Here is a 24644-nt window from a genome sequence, read left to right as displayed (position 1 = left end):
GAGAAAGTGTACAACTACGCAGCGCTGCAGCAGAGGACTTGCCGGGGACAATCCGCCACCCGCACTGCAACCTCCCAAACCAGCACCTGGCAGGAGCATGCCGCTCCAGGGGACGGGGGGCAAATCCAAATGCATTGCATGACATCTGCCGCAGGGGTACATACACCCACCAAAATCGACGTCCCGGCACAGCAAGTAAGGTAGCAATAGCGATTCATCATCTGCGCCCTCTGCCGGTCTCCACCGTGGGTATAAAGAAGGAGGTAAGGGAGGCCTACCTGCCCACTGGCCCAGGCAAACAAAAAGCGAGTAGCAGAGGCCACACCAGTACATATGAGAAGCAGAGAAACACAAGCCTTTTGCAATCAGTAATAACTGGCGAGCGCAGATGAGGTGTCTTGCGAGACTGCAGAGAAAGAGGTAGATCTAAACTGCAAGCACCGTCCCACAAGACTTTAGCCAAAGGATTTAGCGGGCGTGGGGACACCTCATGAGCGTCCAGAAGGTGCCGTGAGAGCAATAGGCCTTTGAGTGATTTCCTTGCAGCATTCACACCACTAAGATGCTGCCAAGATCATTGGGCACACAGCTCTGCAGACATTTAAAAATGATTGTAACACAATAAATGCTCTTTCAGATAATATACATGTTCTTCTCTACCTTGTAGGAACAGGCTGTTGTTTAAATGTCAGACACTTTAAGAGCAGTATGAAGAGTACAACTGACCCTGATATCTAGAAGGAGCACTGCTACAGAAGACAAATGCAAGAAGCACTCAAGCAAGGGTGCTAGTCACATGGCAACAGCAGAGCTGGGAGCAAACATATCACCCAACACTCTGATCGTCACCCAATCTGAATGCTCCAAGACCAAAACACGAGGGCAGCTGGAATTCTGGTTGCCTGGATGGCGTAAACTCACAACCAAACAAATGAACAATCGAGCAGTTGAGGGTGGGCTAATGAGACAGGAGTGACTAGGGAGCAAAATCCTCACCATTGTAGTAAACATCAAGAGACATTCGCTAAAGCACACACACATGCCATGCTCCCCCTAGGTGTGCAAGTGCACACGCTAGGGGGCAGAACGAGCACACCAACACAAGGACCAAAATTGTCAAGACGCTGTCAAGGGAGACCACGTCCAAACAAGGTTGCCAATCTTCACTGGCCAGATTAACAAAGGAAATTACGAGGGTAAACATAAAAGAGTGTGCCCCCGCAGCCCTTCCGACCACTTGGACAAAAGAAAAGGGAACCTGTCTATCATTGGTCGCAAGTTATTTTTCATCCTGACAGTGACTCAACAATCTGCATACCAGCGTGCAGAGCGAGAACCGGCTCGGCGGGCACTCCATTCCTGCTAGCAACCAACAACACCCCACAATGGTATCCAAAGGATCACTGGTTCCAAATCAACACCGCAGGGCAGATCCACTGGCCCTCCCAGCAGGGCACAGCATGAGGAAACCACCAACATTCCAAACCAACATGGAAGACAGGTCCACCTTCGCTGCAAGCATTGCACAGCGAAACATATCCACCAACATTATACGAGAAAGAGGACTCATCATGGCGATAGCCCATGGAAATCCGCTCACCAGCTGACCACAGAAGCAGAAAAAGACACTACAGGGAAAAAGGCCCACCATAAGATAGCACCCAGATCATCACCAAGGGACAGTACTCCAAAAGAAGGGCCACCATTGCCAAAGGAAGAGCCCCACATGAACAGAAGGAGCATGGCCCCTGTCAAATATCATGGAAAACAGAGATCATCATCGGGAATTCGTCTCACCACAAAGATGACCAGACCAGGCCTCAACAAGAAGGAATAGCAATCTTGGTCTGAAACCAGACCCTGAAAGTACATCTGAGAGGAATGTGGCCCCAGGGCAAAGCGAAGCAAGGAGAAGCTGCCAGGGACAAGTGCATCCCATAAGGGAATGATAGAAGATTTTGACCGCATTGAACATCGGAAGGAGGATACACTTTAAGTGACAGGAAAGATACAGCAGTACACCATAAAGTCAGTGTGCTGGGGGAAAGCTGTGGGGGTTATAACCCAGCAGACCATGGTACATCTGATCTCCCTGGTGAAGTGACATTTCCCAAAACAATCAAGGAATCTGATTGGGATTAGCAAATTACCCAAGGTGTTAAATTAAGGTATATATTAAATCTCACAAAAACACTGGTAAGGAAAAACATTTCTTGTAACCTTATTGTTTAAATACAATAAATGTGTAGACTACCGTAAACCCTAGACAGAAGAACACCCTTTCCCTGTGTGGGGTACCTGTCCCTAGGAAGGAGGTGATGAGCCGCCTATCTAATAGGGATAGAGGAGAATAAGCTATCCCTGTATCTACAATGTATGCTAATTCGATTTTTCTTTTTTGTAAGTTTCAAAAAGCAATTAGTAGAAAAGAGCTTCAAAATTGCTTGGAAAGAACATAAAAATGGGACTAGACCCGTCTACTCACATGCCATTGAAATTCTGAGAGGACGTATTTCCCTGAGGCTCAGGAGGCCCCTTTTTATTTTGAATCACTTTCACAAGAAGTGTCTCAATGGAGTGTGGGTAGATTGATACATAGATGATTCCTATTTTAGTGGATCAAATTAGATACATTAGATGCTAACAGAAAATTCTTTTAATCAATTAAAAGGTGTTCAGCCAATGTAATTTCTGGTTGGTTGGAGAGATCAAGGTAGGTGTGAACCAATTTGGTGCCCTAATACCAACAAACAGTTGTTATTAATGTCCAATGGTTGTAGATGTCAGGGTACCCACTAGTGGGTTAAGAAAGAGGAAGAAAAAGGGAGGCTGTTCTCCACGACAGCAAAGTTAGTTTTTTGTATCCCATGTTTTTTTTGGAATATGGTCCATTCTACTGGTCGACAAGTTTAATGACGTTCTTGCCTATGTCATCTTCTTCAGGACCTCTGATTTTTCTGCGTCCTATGGAATTGCCTTGAGATATAGTGGTGATAACTACATCCAACCTAGGGGAAAAATTAGAAAGGTATTTTGGCCTGGTTCCGGTAGATATTTCTTGAGTTTGCCATTTAGCATTCATTTGATTCAAATGTATAATGATTTAGAGTAAATAAACATTTTCTAGATCCATAAGATCACATACTATTCTGTCTGGTGCCCCAAAGGGTACACCATCCCCATCTACGGAATCTCATTGTGATAGTCACTATGTCGAGACATATGAACTAAAAGAAACAGTAACCTGTACCCAGATGGTGTGGATATGGAACTGGGTGATTTTGGTAATTTTGAAGCCATAACTCTGTTTGCTTCATCAGATTGCCGGATATACTGCTGGATTGCCAGATCCCCTACAAAAAGGTTTAAGGAGTAATTAATCATTGGTTCTTATCTTGTTTTTTGGTAAGCTAAGCCGCATAACGCTTCCCTCACTTCTAATGTTTTACCATCATTGTGGTAATGTATTTTTGTGTGCAACGTCTTGGTTGTCACTGGATTTTTTGATTACCCGTAATATGCACATTTTACCTCTATTTGCATCTTGTTTAAAACCCATACGTTTGTGCGCAGCACACAATATGCTGTTCTTTGCTCGGGGTAATGGCCCCTGCAAGTGAAACAGCATACCCTGATCAGTTACGATTTGGGCAGCCCGACCCGTATTGGGTTTTATTTTTTATGTGCAAAAAGCACTATTCTCCTTTGAATCTTTCTTTCGTTCCTAATGCAAGGTAGAATCAGTTTCAAATCCGGATTGAGATTACCCAGTTACTTAGAAAAATTAGACTCAAACTATTTTTCCAAGACAAAAGTGACAAGGAAGATTCTCATTTTACAGATCTAAGACCACCCTCACATTTTTTCCCCCATCAGAAAGCAATACAGTGGAGTGGTCGACATTTGAACAGGCCCTCATTAAAAGACTTGAGGAACTGGAGGAAAATCCACCCTTTGTGCATAATAATTGCAACAAAAAACAACTTAAGCCATTGAAAGGCATATCGGAAAATGACAACATCACAATTAAGCGCCCGGACAAGGGGGGAGCAATGGTGATCATAAACACTGTGGACTACAACCAGATGGTCCACAGCCTAATTGATGACATCAAGAGCTATAGACCTTAACCGGCGGACCCAACAATGGCACTTAAATCACTGATTGCATCTATTGTGGAAGAAGCCCTAATGGAAGGCTATATTAACAAAAACGAAGCAGTTTTACACCTAAAAGCCCAAGACTACCAGCATTCTATGCACTCCCAAAAGTGCATAAAGGCATAACACCTCCCCGGGACGACCTATAGTGTTTAATTCCATTCTGGAACCCCTGTCACAATATGCAGATTGCTTCTTGCAAATGAAATACCGAAAATGAGATCTTATGTAAAGGATTTCACATTCATTCTCAACCTGACCAACACCCTACCTTTCGACATGTACAACCAATGGCCAGTCACGATGGACGTCGAGGCCTTATATACGAGCATCCCACAAGAAGAAACATTTGAGATGGTACAACGACGTCTGATGAACAACCCAAGGCTCTGTAACGGCCATGTAGAGTTTGTAACCCAATTGGCAGTAATTGCCCTGACACACAACTACTTCTTGTGCAGGAACACCTTCTTCCAGCAATGAGTCTCTTATCTCTAAGTCTATTCTTGAGCTCTATTCCGACTCGGAAGTGATACCGGTCGGTTGCACTCTATGATCGCGGTATGGGTACTTATTGAGCAAGCAGAAAGAAAGGCGGTTGCAGCAAGATTCCTGAGGCGGTATTCTGTGTGTTACATCACAGGTTACAACGCGCGGCTCCCTCTTAAGCAGTGGCATGCTTGTGTACTTGAAGAGCAAGGGCCCTGATTTCACTTAACCCATTTCTAAGGTAAGCTGTTGATCCGTAGCCTAGTATCTTTTCTTAGAGACTTTTCTAGAAGAGGAGAATTCTAAAACAAATACATATCCTTTTATGTTTCTAGCCACGTATATATGCTGATGGAATAAACATAGTTTGCAAAGGGGTTGGAACACGTTGCCGTATCTTCAGCAGTGGCATGTCCTCGCACCAGAAGCGTTAGAGCCCTGAATTTACTTACCCAATACTAAGGTAAATTGTTAGTGAGTAACTCAGTGCCTTTTTCAGAGACTTATTAGCTGAGGAGATTTTTTTAAATGAACACATATCTCTCTGGCTTTATTTTTATTTTTAGCCGTGCAGATACTTTGATGGAAAAAACATTGTAAGCAATGCGATTATGATGTGCGTATGCTGCTTTTCAAAAAAGCGACGAACTAAAGATACATAACTTAGACAATTTAAGGTAAAAGTCCTTTCAGATAATAAGAGAAATATTGTCAAGTGTATTTCTATAGTTGAAGACATAGGCAAAGCTATGATATAATATGATATGGTATTTGTAACGCGCCTATACACAGGTGTTTCAAGGCGCGACGAGGCAGGGAGGGGAGGAACAAGGGGAGACAGACAACGATCCTACTAGGCCAGGTGCCATTCAGATCGCGCAAGTGCAGGGGTGGGGGAGGGGGAAAAGTGCAAGGGGAAGGGGAGGGGGGGAAGTGCAGTACAAGGTAAGTGGCGTAAAGTAATAAATAAATAGGGCCAGCTGGTGGCAAGTGCAAGATAAGTGCAGAACAAGTGCTGGGGAAGGGGGGGGGCTGTAGGGGTACAGAGACAGTCCCGCAGTGCAGAGGGGTTCCAGGGCATCAGTGCAAGTGGAGAGTGGCTGGGCCCAGGACAGAGGCCCTTTAGAGTGGCCCAGTTGCAGGATCAGTGCAGTTTCAGTGAAGAATTAATTAGCTGTTCAGCAGGGGAGAGGGAGAGAGAAAGCAGAAGCAAAGAGGAAGGTTTTGAGGTGCTTCCGGAACCGGAGATGATTCTCCTCAAGTTTCAGGGAGGCAGGAAGGCTGTTCCAGAGGGAGGCCCCTGCCGCGGAGAGAGAACTACCCCCAGCTCGTTGCTTCGAGAAGCGGCTATCCCTGAGGGAGTTGGAGGCGGATGAGCGAAGGGCTCGGGAGGGAAGATGTTTGGGAAGAGAGAGTTGAAGGTATTTAGGACCCAGGCCCCAGAAGGCCTTGTGAACAATGCAGAGGGTTTTGAACTTTATCCTCGCAGCCACTGGGAGCCAGTGTAGAGATTTCAGTCCTGGAGAGATACGGTCCCTGGGCTTGAGGCCAAGGACAAGTCTCGCAGTTCTGTTCTGGGTGAGTTGCAGAGGGCGGAGAGTGGAGGCAGGCAGATTAAGATAGAGGCTGTTACAGTAGTCCAGCTTCGAGAGAACCAGGGCTCGGGAGACAGTGAGCTTCTGGGGGAAGGAGAGGAAGGGAAGAATACCTCTGAGGAGGTGCAGCTGGTAGTGTGACCTCTTGGCGACGTCAGAAATATGAGGAGAGAATGAGAGTGTGGAGTCGAAGATGACCCCAAGGTTTTTTGCCTTGCAGGTAGGAGCAGGGAGGGGGCCAAGGGAGGCAGGCCAGAGAGCTGCAGGGAATTAGGGAGTGGGAGTACCGATGAGTAGAATCTCAGTCTTACTGGCATTAAGGCAGAGGTCATTGGCGGCACACCATTCTTGGATAGCAGACAGTCAGAGATGAGGGAAGGAGAGGGGGAGGCTGAGGGTAGCCTGAAAATGAGCTGGGTATCGTCCGCATAGCACTGGAAATTAGGGCAGAGAGCGGCGATGCGGTGGGCAAGGAGTGCCAGATACTGGTTGAACAGCCAGGGAGAGAGATTAGATCCCTGGGGGACACCACAGGTGGAGAAAAAGATGTCGGAGAGGAAGGACCCCAGTTGGACCTGGGAGGGTCGATTTGAAAGGAAAGAGGTCAGCCACGCCAGAGCCTGACCAGTGATACCCAGGTTTTCCCGGAGACGGTTGAGCAGGATGGCATGGTTGACAGTGTCAAAGGCAGAGGAGAGATCGAGCAGAATGAGAACACACGGAGTGTTGGAATCGAGGTTCAAGAGCAGGTCTTCACGGATGTTCAGGAGAGCTGTTTCCGTGCTTCTGGCAGCTCTGAAGCCAGATTGATGGTCATGAAGACTACCAACAGATTCAGCATGGAGGTTAAGCTGGGAGATGGCCAGTTTCTCCAGGAGCTTGCCCAGGAAGGGAGTGATGGAGATAGGGCGATAGTTGGCCGGGCAGGAGGGGTCGGAAGAGGGTTTCTTGAGAAGAGGGTGCACAAGGGAGTGCTTGAGGGGGGAAGGGAAGACTCCAGAGGCGAAGGAGTGGTTGCAAAAGTCAGCCAGGGCAGGAGCCAGGGAGTCGATGTGGTCCTTGATAGTTTTGGAGGAACAGGGGTGAACCTGTTTAGACGAGACTTTCATTGATCGGACTTGTCTGGAAACCTTGTCAGCAGAGAAAGGTGGAAAGGCAGAGAAAGAGGGAGGAGGGGTGACCGCAGAAGGGCCAGAGGAAGGGCCGGGTAGGGAGGGAGGGAGGTGAAAGGAGGAGAGCGAGGACAGGATGTCCTGAGTTTTAGAGATGAAGTGAGAGGCCAGCGCAGTGCAGAGGGCCTGGGAGGGGACAGGAGAGGTAGAGACTGCAACAGGGTTGGCCAGCTCCTTGCAGATTTTAAAGAGTTCGGCGGAGTTGTTTGATCCCGCAGAGATGCGGGCTTGGATAAGGGCTCTCTTCTTGGTGAGAACGGAGAGCCGGTACTGCCTTTGGAGCAGGCGGCAGGCCAGTTTGTCAGAGGATGAACATGAAGCACGCCATTTCCTCTCTGCAACCCTGCACTTGCGTTTTAGGGTGACGAGATCCGAGTCATACCAGGAGTTACATTTGGCTTTGGGCTTCAGGCGGATTCTCATGACGGGGGCAAGGATATCAAGAGTAACAGATATAGCAGAGTGGAGCATGGAGAGGGCTGTGTCAGGGTGGGAGTCAGCCGAAGGGGCAGGGGGGTGGGCGAGAAGGTAGCAGCGAAAGCCTCAACTGACACACGCTTCATGGGTCGGATGACCGAGAAGGTGGGTGGCAGTGAAGAGGGTGGCTTTGCCAGTGGGGTAGGGAGGGTGAGGTGGGAGGATAGGAGAAAGTGATCACTCCAGGAGAGAGGAGTGGAGAGAGGGACGGAGAGGGGAAGGTCAGAAGAGATCAGAGCATCAAGAGTGTGCCCAGCAGAGTGAGTAGGCCCAGATGGGAGAATAGAGAGTGAGAGAGAGTCGCAGAGGTCACGAAAGAGACCAGTGGGGGGACTGGAGGCATCAAGGTGGATGTTAAAGTCGCCAAGAAAGAGGAGTTGAGTGGTTGAGGACAGGAGTGAGGAGGAGAGGTCAGCCCACTCAGAGAGGAAGGAGGAAATTTGACCAGGTGGCCGATAGATAGTAGCCACGGTAAGGGAATGGCTAGGAGAGAGAGAGAGTCGGCAGACAAGACATTCAAAAGAGGAGTAGGTCTGCGTAGGAGTGACAGTGGCAGGAATCCACTCAGGGAAGATAAGGGCAACACCACCCCCTGCACGGTTAGGCCTGGGCATGGAGAGGTAGGAGTGTGTCAAAGGTGGTGGCAGAGCTCGCTGTGAACCATGTCTCAGTGAGACAAAGGACGTCGAGGTCCAGTTCCTCAAGGAGGTGACAGATATTGGAGGAGTGCTTGATGGCAGAGCGAGTGTTTAGTGTGGCAATGTGCAGAAGGCTGCCATCCTTGAAGAACTTCCAGGGTGGGGTACAGATCAGAGGTACGCCCTGCGGAGGTATTGAAGAAGGAGGTGAAGAAGGAGCACGAGAGGGGGCAGGGAGGGAGGGTAGAGGCAAGGTAGCCAAGGATAGAGGAGGGGGGACAGCAGGAGAGGAGAGGAAGTTGATGAGGTGTGGGAAGCGTCTATCGAAGAGGTGAAGGTTGGCCTGAGGGCCTTGGACCAAGACGGTCCCTTTAGCGTAGACATTAATGATGGCCTTAGAGGAGCGGAAGGGGGCCAAGAGGACATCCCAACGGGTGCCACCATTAATGGGAGAGGAGGAGAAAGGAGAGAGCACAGAGACCATATGAAGGGTCCATAGGTCAGGCGAAGGCACGAAAAAGAGGATGTCAGTGAGAGTTTCCTTAGAGCAGGCATTAGTGTAGGTGTCAGCGATAGGGAGGCCTGGGTTGGAGACCAGGATGTCCTTTTTAAACTTTTTCCTACCAGATTTAGTGAGGAGAGCAGGATAGTCAATGGAGAAGCAGTTAGAGAAGATAGGTGAGACAGAGAGCACCATGGAGTAGAAGGGAGGGGGGGGGGAAACAGACGAAACGAGAGCACGCAGACAGGAAGTGAGCGGCAAGCACAAGTTACCACAATTAGAGCAAACAAACAGTAAAGCGTATTAGGTAACCGGGCCACCTAAGTTTGAGAATCCTGCGAGGGGAGAAAAGCACCCTAGTTTACCACAGTTCAGAGCAAACAGTAAAGCGTATTAGGTACCGGGCCACCTAAGTTTGAGAATCCTGCGAGGGGAGAAAAGCACCCTAGTTTACCACAGTTCAGAGCAAACAGTAAAGCGTATTAGGTACCGGGCCACCTAAGTTTGAGAATCCTGGAGGGGAGAAAAAAACACCCTAGTATACCACAGTTAAGAGCAAACAGTAATGCGTATTAGGTACCGGGCCACCTAAGTTTGAGAATCCTGCGAGGGGAGAAAAAAACACCCTAGTTTACCACAACTGTGGAAACAGTGAGGCAAGGCCCCATGCGGATGTCACCAGGAGTAGGAGGGGTGGGCCGGGGAACGGAGAACAGGTGGAACTGGCGCCTGGCGTCCCCTGTGGACACCTGCAGACACACAGGGAGCCGCACTGTAGGAGTCGCCCTTGGCCTGGGGCCCTTAGCCGCGGGGGCTGCCGGGCAGAGGGCTGCCCAGGAGGGGGGAGGTTATAGGCAGAGGGAGAGGAAAGGGGGGGGTGTGGGCGGGCAGGGAGGCGGGGAGGGAGAGGAAGACCAGGAAGTGGGAGGGGGGAGCAGGAGCAGGCCAAACACCATGCTAGGAGCGCGAAGAACAATAAACTATTTTCTCAGAAACAAAACACTCACGGAGGCCCAGGCAGGGCTTCCCAGGCCTGCTGTTCCCCTCAGGCCACCGGCGACCGCTCTCCACGCTCAGCTGGAGAAAAGAAGCGAGCGGGGGGAACGGCCGTCGAGTAGGCCAGAGGGGAGGCAGGCACACAGCCAATCAGAGGGGGGGGGGTGGGCGGGCAGGGAGGCGGGGAGGGAGAGGAAGACCAGGAAGTGGGAGGGGGGAGCAGGAGCAGGCCAAACACCGCGCTAGGAGCGCGAAGAACAATAAACTATTTTCTCAGAAACAAAACACTCACGGAGGCCCAGGCAGGGCTTCCCAGGCCTGCTGTTCCCCTCAGGCCACCGGCGACCGCTCTCCACGCTCAGCTGGAGAAAAGAAGCGAGCGGGGGGAACGGCCGTCGAGTAGGCCAGAGGGGAGTCAGGCACACAGCCAATCAGAGGGGGGGGGTGGGCGGGCAGGGAGGCGGGGAGGGAGAGGAAGACCAGGAAGTGGGAGGGGGGAGCAGGAGCAGGCCAAACACCGCGCTAGGAGCGCGAAGAACAATAAACTATTTTCTCAGAAACAAAACACTCAAGGAGGCCCAGGCAGGGCTTCCCAGGCCTGCTGTTCCCCTCAGGCCACCGGTGACCGCTCTCCACGCTCAGCTGGAGAAAAGAAGCGAGCGGGGGAACGGCCGTCGAGTAGGCCAGAGGGGAGGCAGGCACACAAGCAATCAGAGGGGGCGGTGGGCGAGCAGGGAGGCGGGGAGGGAGAGGAAGACCAGGAAGTGGGAGGGGGGAGCAGGAGCAGGCCAAACACTGCGCTAGGAGCGCGAAGAACAATAAACTATTTTCTCAGAAACAAAACACTCACAGAGGCCCAGGCAGGGCTTCCCAGGCCTGCTGTTCCCCTCAGGCCACCGGCGACCGCTCTCCACGCTCAGCTGGAGAAAAAAACTATGGAAAAGTTATGCAATTTACACGAGGGAATAGTGCGAATAAGGAACATATTTTTAACAAGCTTTTCCTACTTTTGATCTTTTCAAGTAGGAACCAAAAATATTAGTTAACGAAACTAACGTACTGTATTTCATAATATCAGCTACATTATTGAATCACGAAAACAAAGATCTACTTGAAGAGATTTTAGAGGTATCTTTTCCTTCTTCTTCTTTCTCTTTTTCGTTATAAATACCTACTAGCCAATTGAATTAAGTTTGCTAATTGGTACATATTGGAATTTAGCTGGACTACGGGGGGTTATGAGTGTTCTTTACCCTCATTAGACAGCCTAATTGAGCTGTGTTAGGATGACGCACAGGGAGTATGTTCTTGCTTAGGTTGAAGACATTTGGGGACTGAATGGCCCATTTCTAAGGTTGTAATTCACTTACTACATAGGGAGATCTTTAGACCCCTTTAGCTGGGTTTGAGTCAAGAAAAATTGGTTGTTTTTGCTCCCTGCCTTACAATTATTAGATGAGTATGATGTGGAATAAGAGATTGTGTTTTTTAATGTCTTTTTTAATGTTCTTTAAGCGTTTTTAATGTTGTGCTATTGTCATGTTTTGTATTGTAGTATTGGTAAAGCCCTTGAATAAACTACGGGGCTAAAAGTCTACTAATCATGAAAAAGACGTTGACCAATGGTTATAAAAGAACTCACCAATTGATATCAAGTCACAACTATACAAATGGAAGTCCAATAATGAAAGAGCAATGTTAAAATAAGTTTGGACACCTATAGTTGATGCACAGTGGTGGAATTATGAATTAGGAATTTGACAAGACAATGAATGGTTGTCTCGTTTATGTTTCTGAAGAGATGTTTACATAAAATTGATTTTTGCTCACAAAAAAACGTTTTTCTAAAAAATGTTATTGTTGAAATATGAATTGTTGTCTTATTCACTGTGTGTTGAAGAAAATGTGTATATTTTGTGATATATCTACATGTTTTATTATATTTCAAGAAAATAAAATGATTTTTTAACAAGAACACAGTCTCTGGCCCTCATCGTGCCATTTTTGAAACACATTTATTGAGGTTTCAATTCACAGGGCATCACACTTGTTTAGCAGTAAAGACAGAGAAAATCCTTAAGGGATGAATGACCTTAAGGATCAGACAGAAGTGGGCAGAACCTGGAGAAGGGAGGATGAAGAGGGGTTACTAGAGTAAAGGAAGGACTAGTTTGATGTAGAGGAAAATAAATAAATGTCACAACCTCCCATGGATCCGTCTTGTTTATGATCCTAGGCCCGAGCCGTCGTGAAGTCCAGCTAGAGAAGGCCATACCGTTCCCTGTGTTTTAAACATTTGGTTCATGATCCCTCTCCCATTTTTATTGATTTGTTTTGGGCTCGACTACTTACAGGGACATCTCTGAAAATGACATTTGCTCTTATGCAATTTTTAAAGAAGATTAATTTAGTTGAATGAGATTGTGATTGCGGGAATTACTGTTAGTCATGAGAAACTGCAAATTTAGGATTGAGTTATGTATTTTTTTGAGGTTTTAAATGTTGCATATTAGTTGATAATATGTTTCTATACATTTGATTAATTGGATTGTGTAGTGTAAGGTTTGTAATAAACCATGTACACTAATAAAACAGGTTTTCACTAAATTTGAAGAAGGGAGAGGAGTGAAACTCTAAGATGAAGGAGAGAAACAGCAAACTCCATTCCTGCAGGGAGGTGGAGTCTAACAAGGGTGGCACACGTAGGGGAAAAACCTATGAACCCTGCCTTTGGGGGGTCGAAAGAAAGTGGAAAGAGTCATGAAAAATGCGTGTATAATTGAGGATAACAAAGTATGTAACATAAATAGCACCATTGTTGTAGTTTGGTTGTGTTTTTACGTTTGTATATTGTGGAAAGAATGGCCTGTGATATAGACCTGTTATGCTGGAGAGAGATTTGTCAGACATTGGACCAGACTTGTCTCCCTTCACGAATTCTTTAATGCTGGTGTGTTTTCATTCAAGGAAAGGGGGTGGACCCTACATTGTCCTAAACTACGCTAGTCAGAAGACCGATTGGGTTCTGTCATGAACTATGTACTAAAATTTAGCAAGTGAAATAATAAAGCTTTCAGAATCTGCTGGTAGTTCGGTCTTTTCATCTTTTGGGATATTAAAACTATTAAAATAGAGTTTCCGGAAAGTATGAACCCTGAAGATCAACCAAGGCTTAAATTCACTTGCCTGCAACAGGGTTTTATTTCATTTCATAAGGCACCCCATTAATACGTATTTGTGTCTTCTCTCTCCATCATAGCTTGTGGGAGTGTCATAGATGTTGCATTGGGGCAAAAATATTCATCCATGTAGGCTCGCTTCTCAGAGTGCTATAGAACTCAGAAATGAGCATACTCTGAGACAGCCCAGAAGAACAGCCATAAAGCGATGAAACACATGTAGACTGTATTCGCCCAGGCTAATAACATTAGTTTTGCTCATGAGAACTGTTCATCGATAAATATAAATACACAAATCATGTTGCCACTGTTACTTGAAATGACAATAGTTTCTCTGGTTTGCATAGCACATTTTGCTTCTTGCATTAATCCAATGTTACATTGCATGACTGAAGAACACTCAGGTAGGTTACATTACACTATCCAACTTCAATTGATTGTGATACACCACAATCATCCAAAATGTTTAACCAAAAATTCAGAGAGGCTAGCTCAAAAAATGTCTGTGAAAAGCAGATGGCCTAAGGTAACTCTTCTTCTATAATAAATAAGGTCTGCAGTATACGTGTTCTAGATATTTTCTCAATGATATTCCGTGATGAGCAGTTAGTTGAATGTTCCCCATATTTTGCCCCCTCCCAATTCTCTAAGTAAATTTATATCTGCTACACTGGTGTCTTAATCTTGCATTGCGGGAGGTGATTAATCCTGTGGGCAATTACACATGTCGGATTGTATTCCTGAGAAACATACACCCTACATGCAACCCCAAAGGTATATGCAGGTACATGGATATTGTCGCCACAAATTGGGCATGCATGAGCGTGCATTTAGATTTGATATCCTGTCAGTTGTACTTTTTTGATTTTTAGGTAAACACATGCAGAGATTATCAAGCATTAAGGCTTCACTTGCAAGCAACTACATGTTGTCATCAATTCAGGACCACGCCAGTGGTTACTTAAACAATAAACCCAGGCGGGCTGTGGCATTACCGGGTAAGGCAATGTCCCAGGGCATAGATACATGCTTGGTAATGCCCCCACCCAGAGAGGTGTATTGCTATTAGCATATCAGCACGTTGTACTGGGATGCTAATCGTTCTTTTTTTTTTCAAGTTGAGAAATGGTGTGCAATTTGAAGAACAACTACAAACCAAGATTTGTATTTGTATTTGTATTTGGTTTATTTATAAAGCGCAACCAGGCCCAGGGGCATACGGGCGCGTACGTTTTTTGATCATGTTACATAAGAGTACAGTTATTAGCAAGCAGTAGGCAACAGTTACAATAGTTGTGGTTACAAATAAATACATACATTGGTATTACAGGTACAAGCATACATGTTGTAATTAAGGCGGTGGGCCGAAGGTGAGACAGATAGTAATATGGCCACAATGGAGTAGGGAGAAGGGAACTACACGTAGCCCCATCTCCCTTTCCATGGAGGCCATTGCCACATCAGAGATGCCCCAGCAAGGGACAAAGGAACACAAGGTAAGTGGGTTGGGTGTGGGGTGGGTGGGGGAAGTGGACATTTGGCTTGAGGGCCTGGGGTAAATGAGGGGGAGGGAAGCACAACACACTTACCAGAATCCCCAGCTGGAAAGATGGCAGCCTCCGATCTCAGAGAAGGCTTGGAATCAGGGTTCTACCATTTCGTAAAGCCCCCATTCAAAGCCTACTGATTGGCTGGGAGACCGCTAGAAAACCCCTGCCTCGTACTAATGTATTTTATAATGCTTCCAAAAATCAGTGATCACTATGGTTTCTCTTCCTGACGTTTTGTTTTAATATTTGATGTGATAAATGGGTTAGCATCATCCCTTGAATCCAGTGGTATATGGCTCAATCACATGCAATCATAGGTGCCACTAGTCCAACACATTCCACGCTCATAGTGACATGTAGGCAATTAAGTCGAATAGGTGGGGTTTGCCCATTCCTTGATTCTACAACGTCTCTTATCAGAGGTTGATGGGTTCTGCCAGTCTATGAAGTCAGCGGCTATTTGCCCGGCAGTCAAAAGACAAAGCAGTCAGATGTCAACTAACTCATGCATGTTCATCAATTGCTTAAGTCTCCTGCTCCCAGAGCCCTCATAAACCTACAGTCAGATGATCTCTACATTGAACTTCAAGCACAAGTGTGTCTCCCTGTATCTTGCAAAACCTGCTCAACAAAATCCTAAAATAAGCAGTACTGGTATCTAGAACAGTACACACACTTCTCGCCACTAAGTCAACAATAGCTTGAAATCCCAACATTGTGCCTACTATACTATTTCGAATCTGTGCCTGGTCCCTCTAGAGTAAGTGATTTTCTCTCAAAAGAATACAAGACCTGCTTTAATTTGATTAAGCTTAGTGAGCATGTGTCATATCTGCAAAGGTTATTCAGCCCATTCACTTCACAAGGGGTTATTTTGAGGAAATTAGCCATTATGGTAGTAAACCTTCAAATGTGTGCGACCAAACACATTCAGTAACACCTGCATGACTAGTAAATCTGTTCTCTCACCAATTCACACAACAAGAAACGCCTCGAAATGTACAAAAGACATGCTTTGGAAATGTTTGGCATATGGCTAATACCACCTTAGATAATCGCTGCGCACTCACAAATACAAAAACGCATGCACGTATCCACCAGCACACATACGCAAAACACAACAACATAACCCCACATTTCCACAATTTAAGATTTGAGTATGCATACTCTGATGTCGAGCAAAGATATTTACAAATATAGAGAACACATCTTAGTTACCTTTACCACAGGAATCCCCATGGCTCTGCCACCTCGCACCACCTTAATATAGTAAGCCAGCAGTATACGTTGACACGATTCAAAAGCAACACACAGCGTGACTTTCATTGCTATTGACATTTCTAACTGCTCTGACCCTATAATGTACCCAATAGTTAAGGCCATGTCTCTGACTGCCCCACCACAATGTGCCCCTCCCTACCCTACACCAGAACCACATGCCATGCAGTCAGACTCACTCAATCTGCAATGGTGCTGCTCTGACAATTGATGTTCCTGACTTTAGGGGCTAGCTTTTGGGATGCTCCTGAAACGTTGAGGGTGGAACCAATAATCCATTTGTAGAGCCTTACTCGACTTTCTTGTGTCCTGTGTTCGTCTCTTGATCCCCACATAAGGTAAATTCCCATTATATCACCAAATGTGGGACAACATAACAGCACCATAAATCAGGCATAAGTCACATTTGGCATACTGAGTGCTTTTACATTTCTCCATGCATCAGGATCAGCAGCTGTCACGTTTCCAGAGACAGGGACAGGGGAAGGGAAAAGGTAGACCTTCATACACAGCGCCCTATCTCCCTTTCCTACATTAGCCCACCATCCAATCCCCTGTGTGTTAAAATCAGTGGTAGATGCAATGCACTCTGCTACTCTATGCGTCTGCACTCTTGAACAGGTCAGCATGACGAATTAAACTACGTTCCAGGGTCCATTCCTACCTGTACCACATAGACCACACATCATAGAAATGAAATGGGAGCGTGTTCCTCATGTGAGTGAGTTTTTCTTTCATCGCTGCATTCCAAATTCCCAAATGCCCCTGCTGGCCTGCTAATGGGCAATACAAAAATACAAGATGACCTGACAAGTTCTTACTAGGACATATGGCAGGGCCTGCCCCACCCGAACACACAGCCCATCAAAGGGTACTATACCCCTCCTAGACTACACACATTGCAGAGAAACCCACAGCACCTGCCACACTACTAGTACAGGTCATACTTTAATACATGGTATGTCAGCGTCAGCAGTAGTCAGAATAGGGACAACACATGATAACAATTATGCCAGTATGCAGGTGCAGCCCATTACCCCCTCCAAAGAAGCAAGTAATCCAGTGCCTGGGGCATTTTCAGATCTCTTGTGCTCTAGTTCTCTCAGACCCATTAGGCAGTCCTATTGGGAGCTCTGGGTGTTGAGTTGGGAATTCGACTCCTCCATAGGCTCTGACTCCAGTTCAGACATGAAGAAGTCTGCTGCCATATTCTGTAAATGCATGGGTTGGGCCATCCAGCACAACTCTGTAAGTGACATGTTATGGCATGTAGTATGCTATGTTTGTGCTTCATGTTTTTTGCCCTTTATTTTTCCTTGGTCATAATAAATAGCTTCCATAGTTTCACCGAGTTCCCCAAGAATAGTAATATTATTGCCACCCTGTTCAGGTCCTTCAAATCCCTGGCGAGAGGAGCAGCAGCCGCCACATGCCATGCACTCCTTTTCTGGCAGTAAGCGAGAACATGTGATATTACAACTGTAACTGGAAAAGTATGATACATTGGAGGATGCCTATCAAAAATGAATCTTCCCAATTGGGCTATTATCCCAAAAAGTACTTATGACCGCACTGAAGGTAATTTGGAACATTATTAGCCTCCTCAGAACTTTCAAATCTAGTCTTACACGACTATCAGCCTCATTACCACCTCATTACCACCTGGGCCTTAAGGGATTACCGGTACCGGTAAGGGCACCGGTACCGGTAATCCATTACAGCCCTATTACGAGTTCCCTTTGCGGGTCCTCCCTTAACGGCTGGTAAAACCAGCCGTTAAGGACGGGACCCGCAAAGGGACTTTAGAGGTAAAAACGGTACCGCAATTTGCGGTACTGTTATTACCGCCTTCCCCATTCCCATTGAGCCCTATGGGGGCTAAAATGGGAATGGGGAAGGGCCATGGTGAATGAGGAATTACTGCCCCCGCCAACCTTGGAATGGGGCGGTAATTGCTCCATTCACCATGGGAATATCGGTAAGGTTTTGGAGGCAACCATGGCGCTAATAGTGCCATGGTTACCTCCAGGGTCGTAATGAGGCCCTATGAGTGATATGTCAGCTTACTTTAGATGAGGAAATGGTTATATATTACTGATGGCATAAACATATTATAGGACACGCATGTTTATTGGCCCTGCCTTGATAAAGACCGAGAGCATGGTCAAAACACGTGTTGGCACAAGTGCAACACCAATGTAAAAATGTTTCAAAGGTGTACCAAAATTCATTGAGGAGTATGTTGCAGGAGCATAACATTTATCTGATATGCTGTTAATCTGGATACAGGTTTACTAGCGGAGCAGCCGCTGTTGTTATTCTGGAAACAATTGTTTGTTTATCAATGCATTGTCTATATAGACATCGCATAGTTGGTCTAGGATGGAATATAATTGAGTGCATATCAATGTATTATATAGATTAGGAGTGACATTACTTATGAGTGTCATTAGAAGGTATTGTATCAACATAACAGCTACTTATTGGCATTTACAAGTATCTGGTCTCAACAGATTCTTCTTTTAAGTATTAACAGGTATCTTGCCATGTGTTGGGGAGCTGGTGTACATTTTGTCATTATACATTAGTTCTGGGCTGAGGCAGGTGAATTTACACCATCCCAAACAGCAGGCACAAATGAATCTTTATATCTAAGCACAGATACTGACTGTAACCACATACATTCCTAATAAGCCCTTCAATTCCCTGGCTTTTCTCAAAATATTTTCCTAAATTTGGAACCACAGGAATTTCACATCAAAGTGCAGAGGTCCCTGCAGGGACTTCATTTCACCAAAATGCCAGAGGCAGCAGAAGGGACTTCACATGACCCCTGACCTCTGAGGACATCTCAAGAAGTGATGCTATTTGACCCCGCCGGAAGTGATGGCACACGACCTTCAGATGCGTCTAACACCAGTGTTTCCAGGTGCTCTCATTTCAGCCTGATATAAGAACCGAGGCACAGAGCAAGGAATGGTTTGTCCACAATCGCACATTTGGGGACTGTAATTTTCCAGATTCGAAGTGGAGCCTATATGTAAAACATACATAATGCAATGCATGTAACAGAGTAACTGAAATCTCTAACGCACGCAACAGCTAGTGTATGAAACATCTATAGATCAATGGACACAAAAGTATTCATTATCTGTGACATTGATGTGTTAAACAAGCCAAAAAAGCACTGACCTGTGAAGGTGTACGCTGTCTGTTTACCCAGGAACAAAATGCTGCACAAGCAAGGCCTGAAAAATAAATAATTGACCAGGATTTAGTATGAACAAAATTACCTGGTTATAAATGTATCTATGAGTCAGCTACCACTATGATAGAAGAACACTATTGCGCGGGTGTAAGCTGAGGCCATCTGTCTCTGTGTGCATTTATCTTTAACTTAAGTGACAAGCAACCACATGTTGTCCACCACACCTCAGAGCCGAGCATGACATGTTCTAGGCTTTGATACATGACTCTTCTTCAATCTTTTTTAATGGTTTGAGGTGTGGGGAGGGGGCTGTATTTACCTCAAATGTAGGGTTCAATGCATCTATGATTTTCAGAGCTCTATGTGTGAGGTGCGTTTTACAATGACCCCTCCAGGACCGGCCCGTAAATGAAGCTTCCACAAAGCCATTTGCAAGAAGGCGTTTGAGTGGGGGAGGGTGGGTCACTCCATAGCTCTCTCACTTCTGAGACTGTGTCTAGTGAGGTAATATTTTCTTGAATAGCAGCCAGAGCAGTGTCCTGGTTGAGTTTTCAGCCCTCTCACCAATTCACATCACACTTGAATGTTTTCAAGGTAAGCAGAGCACAATCAGTGCTGTAACACAGAATGTGGGCGCCCCAAGCTCCTTAACAAGGCACAGGGTACGCCACACCTCGGGCCGGCCCAGACCACCATCTGTGTGCAATCTCCATGAAGATTATCCTGCTGCATGGGCGTGCACTACTCCAAGTGAAAGAAGTAAATATGTTTTTTAATCAAAGCATAACTATTTCTCCTAGCATAGAAAGAAGAGGTTCAAGAGTTATTTTATTGGAGGGTGTAAACATTTGCCACAAGTATGCAATTGGGACCGAGCATAGCGAGGGGGCCCGAACTAAAAAAAATGGGTTTAGGGGGGTCGGGGGATTCTTCCATCTCCCATGAGAAAAGTTTTGAATATTGGGTTAAAATGGTGTATTACACAGCACACATTCTGTGAAAATGTGGGTAAAAGGCAAGACAGCTTTCAATCAGTTTTGTAAGGTGTAGGGTAAATCATGAAAAAAATACAATAGATGCAAGTCACCAAAAGTGCACAAGCACATTTCCCAATGCATTGGCATGCCGGTCCCTTGCATATATATCCGTATTATAAAAATGTTCATGTTGACTGTGCCCATACATTTGCATGCGGGCTCCACCAACATATGCTAGTATTCCCAAATAAGAACATACTCATGTTCGCTTTTAGATGTTTTCTTATAGTATCATTACTGGCAATAGGCACAAAGCTGGCTCTTCCAACATATGCCAATTCTCCTATGTAAGAAAATACTCCTGTTGGTTTAGCCATTAAAAGTGACATGCCACAATAAGAAAACATGTCCAAAATGGTGCCAACGTAAAACAGTCTAGACTCATAAGAACACATTTGTGCTTTATCATAGATGCTCAGTTAATAAAAGGTCATGCTTCAGTAAGAAATATACAGGCCGCTACACCAACACATCAGTCTCACTAGGTAATACTTATTATATTGCTTGCTTTAGCAAAGATGATGAGTAATATATGTCTTTTCACAGTAAGCAATGGATAGACTGGCTGTACCAAAAGGCCAGTCTAGTCAGGTAATGACACACATGAAATTGGCTTTACCTGATAATACCAGTAAAACATGCAAAGTCAATAAAGGATGTGTCAAACATTATCTAGTGATCCCCAGTCGCACAGGGAGTTAAACACAACACACACACACACATATACGTTTTACCTACCTTGTGGGGACTATGTGTGGGTACCTACCTTGTGGGGACTAACCCTTCCCAATTTTTTAGAAATGGGCTAATAGCAGAACTAGGTTCAGAAAAAATTCATAACACAGGATCCAACTTGATATTTACAAAAATGCTTATTTTTACTTGCGTGTATGGTACCATCTTTGTGGGGACTTGAACGCGTGTTACCATCCTTGTGGGGTCTTACTTTATTATTCTTATTTGGGATGGATGCACCACAAGCAAATGGAAAAATGCTTACTTTATAGTACTCGATATACATTATACAATTGTATTTCTACATCTGAGTACCTGCCTGCATCATAGCTATCGCAACAGATGGATTTTGATGGTTTGGCATTTCCCACAAAATCTTTAATTTGCATGAGAAACTTAAAAAGGCACTTAGATTCTGGCATAAAACACTATTATAAACACTCAAAATGTTCCAGAAAAGAAAACTGCGACACATGAGATGACTTGATTGACCCAGGCTGACACACGGTGGCCAAAAAGGAATAAAGAATTAAAATTCAGATTTCATTCTTTCACAGGCATGATCTTCCCTGCTAACTCATATCTGCTCTTTAGAAATGGTGTAATGAAAATTATGTTGCTTTCTTATTTTTAGAATGTGTATACTAATAGTGGAGTTAACTTTCCGATAGGGGTCATGTCTGATTATGTAAAAGTTACATTTTCAACAGAGATCATGTGCGATAATCATGAAATAGTCCCCACAGAGACAGTGTGTACTTGCAATCACGTTGAGGTCCCCACAAGGATGGTGTGTGATTACAATGTTGATAGGTCCCCGTGGAGATGGTGTGTGATTAGGACTATACTCCAGTCCCCACAGAGACAGTGTGTAATTATGATGCTGTTAAGCACTTTAGCATTAGCCTCAATATCATTCTAAATAAAATACCAAAAAAATACAAATACAAAATATGATTTCCACAGATATGGTAACTGATTATGATGACGCTAAAGTACCCACAGAGATGGTGTGTGATTATGACAACACTAAAGTCCCCACAGAGACAGTGTGTAATTATAATCATGTTAAGCGCTCAGGCATTAGCAGCTATAGAAATCTAGATAAAATACTAGAAATGTACAAGTACAATATAAGGTTTTCACGGATTTGGTAAGTGATTATGATAACACTGAAGTCCCCACACAGCTGTTGTGTCATTTCTAAGATGTTGAGGTACCCACAGAGATGGTATGCGATAATGATATCACTAAAGTCCCCACATAGATCGTGAGTAATTTCAGTGATGTTTGCGTCCCCTCAGAGAAGGTGTGTAATAATAATATTGTTAAAGACCACCGAAGGGGTCACACAGAGGTCAACAGAAAACTGAGACTGAAACATTTGAGTCTAGTATTCAACTCCTCAATGGTTGTCCTAATAAATCATCTCCCCTTCCCAATCTAAAATGATGTACCCCTCCTTCTCCTACCTTCTTACACTACACACACGTATTCCACCCCACAAATGGCCGCCTTATGTCTATTAATACCAAATTAACCTGATGCAGACTTGCCAAAGCTCTCATCTCTGTTTATTTGACTCGCACCCTAAGGCAGCGGCAAATCAAGCATCACAGTGCTGTCATTTAATAGATGTTGTGCTCTCCCGTCTGGATAAAAGAGAAATCCAAGTGCTACTGTCACAAACCACACAGAACTATACTGGCATTGAGGACTCAGGCACTGCCTCTGGCCTCCACAGATCAATAATGATGGTTTTGCATATGATTCCCCCTCTAACCCACTAAGACCCCAACCCCACTAGTTTTCTCAAAATATTGCATGCAACAAAACCACCAAAATGTGAAAGGTTCACTATGGAAGAACACCTTTCAGTTCATGTATTGAGTGTGAAAATTATATTGAAGTCCCATAGATATGGTGTGTGATTATAATGGCTTTAAGGTCCTCACAGAGTTTGTTTGTGATGATGATGATGGTGATGAATATGTCTCCACAGCGAGGGTGTGTGTTTATAAGGGTGTTCAAGTCTCCACAGAGATGGTGCATGATAAAAATGAGTTTGAAGACCCCACAGAGATGGTGTTTGATTACATTTATGTTTTAGTCCTCACAGCGATGTTTTGTTTGATAAGGTTGCTAATAAAGTCTTCATAGTGGTGGAGTGGGATGATAATGATGTTACCGTCTGCACAGAGATGATGTGCGGCAATGTTAAAGTCAGAGATGGTATATAACAATTTGTGGTAAATGGATCTTGTATAATGTGCCTTAAGCTATTTTGGTGGCTTCATGGCATTACGCACTGAAATAGAGGGAGTTGGGGATTGTAGGGTATTTTGTGGAGATTTGGGGCCTGACGGTATTTTCTTACCGCCGAAAAATAACTTAGCAACAATCACTCCTTGTATTCAGATTGGGCCATGTACAACAATAATACAGTGGACATGCATTATTTCAGCACCCAGACATGCGTATTTGGTATGCGTGGTTGGTATGCGTGGTTGGTGGTATTTTGGTGAGCATAATTCCCTTGTTTTATTTGTGGCCCCAATATCCAGAATCCCTTATTTTTGCCTAGATTTTTCGTGTAATCACTAGAGAGACCTCAGGCTTGCATTTCTGGAACACCACATTTTCATTTTTAGTGTGCCACCATGGGCAATTTCTCTCTGTCTTATCTACAGCAGCGGGCTGTCATGTGGTATTTTCACTATCTTATATACGGTAGTGAACTATGTCCCGGGCCTCCCTTTTTGTCGACTCATAGACCTCTGACAAACTACAACACACACAGTTAGTTATAACTGCTCATACTGAATTACATTGTGCACACTGCTGCAACCAAATTTGATGTTTAGCTACCTTGAAAATGACAATTGCACTGTCTAAACATCTCCCCACATCATCAGCACTGCTTTGGTAAATATAAAACACACCACCCGTCTGCTTTCAAATATTTTTGTGTATTATAAAAGTTGCATTTAAACACGATCTCACTCTTTACAGAAATAAATAAAATAGCACAGTAACAGCATTGTCTGTGATACACTGAAAAGAGAGTGGCGGAGATGAGAACTCAATTTGCAACATTAACATGTGATTAAAGCACAGGAATCTCCTTTCCTACACTGACTGAATATTCTCGTACACACTCAGCCTCCACACTTCTGTAATTACCTTATCTGTTCAGCCTGAGTTTTCTTCAGCTGTTCTCTTTCTGAATGTGGCTCCCTTGAAGGTTAACCCCGGTGAAAACAAGCGTCTTTCGTTCTCAAACCGGGGTTATTGCCTGGAACTTTCAGCTTTTTCAGCAGAAATGCTCCAGCCAGGAAAACAGGTCCTTCTCCCAGCTCTCCAAATCCCGACTGTCCTCCCCCTCTCTTCAAACTCCCCCCAGCAAAACCCTCATCACTGCCTCTAGCATGATACTTGCTATGACGCTGCTCCAATCAGAAATTAATCATGCCATCTCCTCCCTCTCTACACAATGGCTCCTTTTTACAGTAACCATTTGTAACCAACTGATTTCCTGTATCTTCGAGCCCTTGGCTTCCTGTAGTTATGTGGACAGAGCAGCAGAGAAAAAGAAAAAAAAAATGAATGTGCGTTTAAAAGTTCACTT

The sequence above is a fragment of the Ambystoma mexicanum genome, chromosome 2p (genome assembly GCF_040938575.1).
Source record: "Ambystoma mexicanum isolate Mex_15411 chromosome 2p, UKY_AmexF1_1, whole genome shotgun sequence".
In the NCBI taxonomy this organism is placed as follows: domain Eukaryota; kingdom Metazoa; phylum Chordata; class Amphibia; order Caudata; family Ambystomatidae; genus Ambystoma; species Ambystoma mexicanum.
The sequence above is the reverse complement of the archived record's forward strand: the minus strand, read 5'-3'. Positions refer to the sequence as shown.